This window comes from Desmodus rotundus, chromosome 10 (assembly GCF_022682495.2).
Source record: "Desmodus rotundus isolate HL8 chromosome 10, HLdesRot8A.1, whole genome shotgun sequence".
In the NCBI taxonomy this organism is placed as follows: domain Eukaryota; kingdom Metazoa; phylum Chordata; class Mammalia; order Chiroptera; family Phyllostomidae; genus Desmodus; species Desmodus rotundus.
In genome coordinates this window covers 56,509,218-56,517,214 of record NC_071396.1, presented here as the reverse complement: position 1 = coordinate 56,517,214, position 7,997 = coordinate 56,509,218, and the positions used below count along the sequence as shown (strand labels likewise).

Below are 7,997 nucleotides of genomic sequence, written 5' to 3'. Positions count from 1 at the left end.
GAGTGGGCTGGGGGATTATCACTTACCCCCATAAATCCCTAGACAGGCCACACCAAAACCAAAAATCCAGACTAGATAAATGGCATCTTAAACGCCTTGACAGTTTGCTTTCCAGGTGTTTTTTTTCCAACTTTAGAAGGCCATGGACAAGTGAAGATGGAGGCAGAAAGCATTCTATGAGTGATTGTGTTGAGAGCTAGGAAAGAGAGCTAGGCAATTATAAGCATTGCTAAGCAGAAAACCTCTTGAAGGTCACTAGATAGATAAAGGAAGAGAAACAACATAGTCAGCTGAAGTAAGCTTATCAACAGGAGACAGACAGATGGTTCTTATCAACAAGAGACAGGCAAAAGTTCCTCCCGAGCCCAGAGCTATGCAGAGATAACTGCAACTCCCGCTTTTGTAGCTTGTTGGCTTGCTTGCTTCCCGCAGGTATGAAAGAGCTAGCCTGTGAGCGTTAGGCGCAACTCCCCTTTGCAGCCTTAACAGGCACCCTGGGAGTTCGCCCCTGCACAGGTAAAAATAAAGTACCACCTAAGTGCACTCCACATGTCTCCATTTGATTTTCTGCTCGCGTTCGGGATACAACATTTGGAGGCCCCAGCGGGATCTCCCTTTTGGGAGTTTCACTTTCGGAGACCGGGTGGACAGTTCGAACTGAGTAAGTAATTTGTGAGGATCCTCTTTTGGTTTTGGCTCTCCAGAGGTCTGTCCTGAGGTAGTAGGTAGGACGCCGCCGGAAACCTACCCAGGAATTCGGAAGCGGGACGCCACTCTCCCAATCTTGATTTCTGTAATTTGACATTGTGCCGCGGGGATTTAGAACGTTGCAACCGTGAGAGAGAGAGAGAGCGTGAGTGAGGCTGTGTCTGTGGCTCCACCGGCATCAGCCTACCAAGCGTCTGGGGGCCCTAACCTGCGGTTCCTCGGTCTGTCCTACAGCATAACGGCTGGGAGTTTAACCCGAATTCTACGCGGGCAGCCTTAGCTAAGACAGACCCAAGTCCTCACGAGAGGAGAAGCCAGGCGGGCGAGGTGAATTGTCATTTCTGTTTGTCTCGTTTTGTGTGTCTGTCTCAGTTACTTGAAACTAACCCTTGTGAAAATGGGACAGCGGGAGTCCACCCCGAACTCCCCGCTTGGTTGCATCTTGAATAACTTTTCTGATTTCCAGCACCGTGCACGCGGCTGCGTGAGCGTGCAGCTCGATCCGGAGTTCCTGCGGACTCTTTGTCAACTAGAGTGGCCGACTTTTGGTGTCGGATGGCCTGCAGAGGGGACTTTCGACCTCCCTGTATTGTTTGCAGTTCGGGCCACAGTTTATAGAGCCCCACACCCCGATCAGATGGTTTACATCGATGTGTGGGTAGACATAGCCCCAGACAAGCCAGGCTATATTCAGAAATGTCTAAGAAGGAGTGCCTCCCGCGGAAGAACGGTTCTGTTAGCCGCGGGAAGAGGAAAACAAAAGAAATCCCCAGAGCCCTCTGTGCCACGAGAGCCGAGGGTGCCTAAACTCTACCCCCCACTACCAGGTCCTGGGGAGGACATGTTAGATCCCTCGAATGCGCTCCCTCCCTGCCCTAGAAGGGAAGAGCCGCATTCTACCCAGCCAGAGGAGGGAGGGACACTCGAGAGCCCTCCTCACACCCGAGGGGGAACCAGATATGGGCAGGAGGCTCCGGGACCTCCAGCACCTCCGGCGCTTCTGCCACTCCGTGAGGCACCGCCCCGACCGGACGCCCCTGCCGGAGCACCCCCTCGGTTGATATATGCTCCTTTCTCCACTAGTGATCTGTATAATTGGAAACACCAGAATCCCCCATTTTCTGAGAAACCGCAGGGATTAATTTCTCTCCGTTCCAGCTGTTCGTGGCAGAAAACGGAGGCCTTGCAAAGGGAGTGCTGAGCCAGGCTTTAGGACCCTGGAGAAGGCCTGTGGCCTATTTGTCCATGAGATTGGACCCAGTAGCCTCAGGGTGGCCAGGCTGCTTGCGAGCTCTGGCTGCCACAGCCATGCTAGTGAAAGAGGCCAGCAAGCTCACCCTTGGACAGAATTTGCAGATAATTGGGGAGCATCATATAGAGAGAATTCTGAAATCCTCTCCTGATCGCTGGTTGTCTAATGCACGGCTGACTCAGTACCAGGTGCAGTTGCTGAATCTCCCAGCAGTCCAGTTCCTGAAAAGCGCAGCCCTGAATCCAGCCACCCTGCTGCCAGCCCCTGATCCAACCATCATGCATAGCTGCCATGAAATATTAGAGCGGGTCACAGGCGTGCGCCCAGACTTGCGGGATGAGGCATACGAAAAACCAGAGCTCACTCTGTTCTCGGATAGCAGTAGCTTCCTTAGGGAAGGGCAAGGGTATGCGGGGGCTGCGGTAACCACGGAAACTGAAGTCATTTGGCAGCAAGCCCTGCCAAAAGGAACTTCAGCCCAGAGGGCGGAGTTGATAGGGCGTTTGCGAGGTCTAATCTTCAGAAAGCTGCAGGATGTCCCTGCATATCTAGGGACTTTGAGTAGAAGATGCCTGTACTGGTAGGGACTTTTGGCTGTCACGTGCTGAGTTTAAGTACAGTCCTTCCCAGTGTGGGAAAGGAGCAGGGATTAAAAAGGGAATTGGAATTAAATCTGGATAGGCAAAAATATGTAGAAAGGTTGTGAAAGTTTTAAACCTGGAGGAAAGGAAACCTCAACTACTTGTTTTCTGGTTGTATGGGAATGTGGTTTCATTTTGCTTCCGTTTCTGATCAGAAACCCCCTGTATCTGAAGACCTAGTTAGGGTCACCTGAAGACCTAGCGAAGGTCGCCTGTAACCGGTTGGAGAGAATGCCTTTGCCACTCGGGACCCAGGAAGGGTCATTTGGGCCTGATGTGTGTTTCAGCCTGAGGCAAAGGAGCATGTCTCTGCCAAGAGACTGGACCTGAATGGCATGTCTCTGCGGAGGCCCCAGTAGACGCACTGGTGCAAGAGGATGCCTCTACCTGTGTACTGTTCTTATAGAACTCTGTCTGTGTTTTAAATTTTGTTCTGTATCTTCTCTGAAAAGAAAATTGAGGATTCCAGGGATGGTTAAAACTTCACACTCTGTAGGAAACTGAACAAGGGAAAGTGCAAGATATGTAAATGAAGATGTATGAAAAGATACAGAAGGTTAGTGGATGTTGCAGAAGGTCTGTAGGAAGCTGTAAAGATAGAAGAGGGTTTGTAAAAAAGTGTATAAAAGGTTATAAAAGTTTGTAAAAGTTTTGGAAAGTGTGTGTGGGGCCAGTAATAGAAGATATAAGGCATAGAGACGCAATCTTAGTAGATATCAGAAGGAAAAGGATTTTCCTTCGCACTTGGTATTTTTCTCCCTACCTGATCCCTCCAGAACTTGGCATTCTGAAGAGTGATGACATAAGGTTTCTCTGCATAAATCCATTAGGACCAGTCATTAATAGTGGTTTGTTAACCGATTCTTTGACTGGAATGTCACGCCTGAAGGAGGCATGTCTGAGTTCTGGTTGTCACCAGGAAGCCCTGAAGAACTGGGATTGACTTGCGAAGCTAGCAAAAGCCCACGAGAAGAAGCCTGGTACCCTGGTTGATTGTGCGGTTCATGGCAGTCTTTCCAGGGAAGGAACAAAGGTTGCTTTCCTGAAAGATGGCTAAAAAGGAACCTGCAGGCACAATGGAAGCCTCAAGGATTTAATAAAACAACTGGTACAGGCAAAGCCAGGTGGCGGATGTGTGGCTCTGCTGCTGTGCCCCAAGGGGCGGACTAAAAGTCAGTCTAAAGGTTCCCTGAGTGAGTTCCAGCAAAGCGAACTTAAAGATCATAGGCGATCCAGGCTGCTCTTGGTGTGTTTATGCAAACAGACAGGCAGAATTAAAAGTTGGACTCAAAGTAGTCTCTTTAATAATGATGAGGGTGATCTTAAGGAGAAAAATCATGGTCTAAGGAAAATCACAATGCTCAGTATTGGATATCGGAATCGTGCAGCTAACTGTCTTAAAAGTTTGTTTTCATTTGAAAGTTGAAACTGGGTTTGTAATATCACTGAAGATGTTCAATTTACAGGCACGAAGGACCTGTCAAATTGCCATTGTTAGATGTCATTGCAGCAAGGGCCTTGCAACTGAATGTCTTCCCAAAAGACAGTCTCACCAGCATGGAGACTGGCTTGGGAGTGGTTGTGTAAATTAACCTGTGTGTTCCTCCTTCTGTTTTCATAGGGCGTGGGACTATGGCCTCATTACCTGAGTGATTGGTTGCAATATAGGCCTCACTTAAGGAGCCCACCTTCATCATCTCCACCTGAGACTCAACTAGTTTGGTTAAACTAGGTGGTTGGGTTGGTGAAGGGTTCAGGCGATCTGTGGGCTTCACTTCAGAGCTTATCTTCCCTTTTCTGTCCTAATGGCCTGGACAGAAAGGGCCCAGAGATCTGAAAGGAGGGAAATCCTGATATATTCCCCTCAGCCCGAGTGAAGTGTAGTGAGCCACAGGGTTTTGGATACGTGTAGCATGCCTCATACACCTTCCTCCAGATAAGCCATTCTTTACCTAGGTGCCTGCCTTTGTTATTCAGTGATTATGATTTAATTGTGCCTTCCAACTCTCTTGCCAAATCTGTCACCTCCAGAATACGACGAGGATGCCAACTGTCCAGTAATGCCAGCCTTTGGACACCGAGCCTGCAACTTCGCAGTGACAGCCAACTGACTTGGATTCTGTAAGGTCCTTCCCCTTACAGGAAAGGACTCCCTCCGTGCTGCACCCCCTTTCAGGGCACCCCTGACCCAAGGTTAGGTAGGACAACGTCCATGTCCAGCCGGAAGCAGTTACAAGAAGACGAGACCTTCGTCCATTGTCCTTTATACAATTATAAAGGGGTTATATATCTGAAAGGAAGGATTGAAGCAGGGTGCAGCCAAGAGGAGGGCCCCAAGAAGGGATTTGTAATGGGGTCCAGAACTCAAGGTGTACCATTCCTGGGCCCCTTACTCATAATTCTTCTGGGGATTAAGCCTAGGGCCTTGCATCCTACAGACCCTAGTTCAGAATCTAGAAGCCACAGTCACTCCTAGTGCAGTAGCTAAGGTGCTGGCCCTTCAGAATTATCAGTATCAGTACCAGAAACTACAGCAGTTTACTGATACCCAGAACTATGGCCAGTTCTATGGTGATGCTAAAGGAGCTGAGAATGACTTTTAGCATCAAAAGGGGGGAATGTGGTGGATAATGGTTTGGTTGGTATGCTGCTCCCAGTTACTATGCTGCTTTCAGGTTGCCCCTGGCTGCTCACTTACAGGTTCAGTGAGCCCAGGTGGCACTAAGGGAACCTGTGCTCAGGTTTGGGGAGGAAGTGAACCCCTAGGCTCTATAAGCCGAGCCTGCATGAATGTTGGGGATTGGATACCAAGCCATGTGGGTGCACCACCATTTTGGGTAAGCCAATTATAGAAATCATTGTTTGACAACAAGAACATGGCCCACTCCTCCGAGAAGAATCCAAGATTACTGAAAGCCCCTGAGGGCATTTGGTTTATATGCCTCCAAGGAATATACCGTTGTTTGCCACCAATTTCTTATCCAGAGTTTTGTGTAACTAGGTACATAATTCCCCAAGTGTATCTCTATGCAGGAAACCCAGATTTTGTTCTCCCCTCCAGGACTAGGGAGAAGAGGTCTCCCCTTCTTATACCCATAGTAGCCACTGTTGGGATCTTAGGGTCCACCGCACTCAGTGCCGCAGCCCTCATTCAGGGAGAATTAGAGTTAAGGCAGTTTTCACAGACGTTCTCTAAGGACATATCTCTGCTGCAAGATCAGGTAGCTTATTCAGAAAGACAGGTAGACTCATTGGCCGAGGTAGCTCTCCAAAATCGTAGAGGATTAGATTTATTGTTCTTAAGGAAAGAAGGATTATGTGCAGCATTAGGAGAAACTTGTTGCTTTTATGCTAATCATTCAGGGATAATTAGAGATAGTATTAAGGTCTTAACCCAGAGACTAAAAGAACGAGAAAAGCTGGAAGAACCAACGTGGTACCCAGGAATCTATAAGATGTCCCCATGGCTGACTATCCTGATTTCCTCTATTAGTGGGCCTTTATTAATTATACTCCTCTGTTTAACCTGTGGCCCCATCGTCATTAATAAGCTTACGTCTTTTATTAAAGAAAGGATAGAGACCGTCAAGCTGATGGTATTGGCCCAGCCCTACACTATCCTTCCCCATGAAGAAGATGATTCAAGGATTTGACTCATAAGTGCCAACAAGGAAATGGGGGAATGTTGAGAGCTAGGAAAGAGAGCTAGGCAATTATAAGCATTGCTAAGCAGAAAACCTCTTGAAGGTCACTAGATAGATAAAGGAAGAGAAACAACATTGTCAGCCGAAGTAAGCTTATCAACAGGAGACAGACAGATGGTTCTTATGAACAAGAGACAGGCAAAAGTTCCTCCCGAGCCCAGAGCTATGCAGAGATAACTGAAACTCCCGCTTTTGTAACTTGCTTGCTTGCTTCCCGCATGTATGAAAGAGCTAGTCTGTGAGCGTTCGGCGCAACTCCCCTTTGCAGCCTTAACAGGCACCCTGGGAGTTTGCCCCTGCGCAGGTAAAAATAAAGTACCACCTAAGTGCACTCCACATGTCTCCATTTGATTTTCTGCTCGCGTTCGGGATACAACAATTGGAAATTTATAAAGATCAACAAGCACAGCAGGTCCAGAAATATATTTTGCACAACCAAGTACCAGGTAAACACCAGCCATGGCTGATCCATTATATCCATCCAAATATATATAAAATGTATTTTCTAACAACTTTCACAGAAACAAACTGAGGCTCAGAAAGATGAGGGTTTAGACCCATGGCACATCCTAGAAATGGGCAGTGTCACCATGTGACATGGAGTTGGCCAGTTGAAAATATATGGAATTTGACCTAGTGAAAAACTGGCCCAGGATATTTTGGGTGCTGTTGAATGTCAGGAAGGAAAAAAGGTAGGTAGTCATGTAAATGAAAGTCCTACATGTGAAGTTAAGTAGCATGGACACTATGCACTTCACCATTATGCCTTCTGAGAGACCTCAATGTGCACGCCTCATCCACGGACAAACTGTGTCATCCTCACGGTAAATGATACAAAAAGGGAGATAATGTCAGGCACATTACATTTAACAAGCAGAAGAATAAATTTCTGGAGGTCACCTGGGAACACTCAGCAGCACTTCAGAGATGTTTTTGCAGGGACAGGGGTGCACAACACTCTTGAAACACTCATGAAAACACTCTCAGATATAAATGTATACTTTGAGTTTAATGGTGAAGAAAATTATTCGATTGTTGTTTTCAAGGCATTTTGTTAGCTGAGGAACAACTGGTCCCCCTTTATGGGTAGTCTGTATTAAGAGCATTGTCCCAGTGAGTCTGAAACCAACAACCTGATTATAGAAATAAGAATGGGACACAACTGTACTTGAACAACAATAAAAAAATGAATAAAATAAAATTGAAAATGAATGAATAAAGAGTGCAATAAAAAAAGAAAGGCTTAGAGATTATTAAAAAGAACAGAAAAGAAAGACCTTAAGATTTCAAATTGTCCCTCAAAGGCTTACATGCCAGAATTACAACCCTCCTAAAGTCTGGAAGAACCACATTTGGTTTAAGCTCTGAACCTTCATCTACCTGTGAAATGGAGGGAAATATCTGCAGGATGTCTATCCTTCCCAATCTGGAGACATTGTGCAGAAACAATACACAATGAGAACCTTCTTGATCTCAAATGAAGATACTGGTTGCTTTTGGTTTACTTTAAATTGAATTTTGATACTCCTATTATGGGGATTCCAAATTTTAAAAGTAGAAAATACTTAATGATCTCAGGAAGAGAAATAGCACATTCCAACAAGGAATCTCTATGACGACTCAGGATGGAGGAAGTCTGTCTTTCAGATAACCGTGCTTACAGGTGCTTCAAAGTATCATTAACACAAGTGC

The 7,997-nt window shown here is 46.6% G+C and overlaps 1 long non-coding RNA gene across 2 annotated transcripts; it reads left to right on the top strand.

Annotated features, from left to right (window-relative positions):
• The first annotated feature begins 391 nt into the window (after nucleotides 1–391).
• Nucleotides 392–6,636, top strand: LOC128779453 (uncharacterized). Of its 2 annotated transcripts, XR_008425390.1 has the most exons (3): nucleotides 392–661; nucleotides 943–1,035; nucleotides 4,633–6,636. It is a non-coding gene; the product is annotated as an uncharacterized lncRNA (long non-coding RNA). The 2 variants fall into 2 exon arrangements; XR_008425389.1 differs by lacking the exon at nucleotides 943–1,035.
• Nucleotides 6,637–7,997: the final 1,361 nt, after the last annotated feature.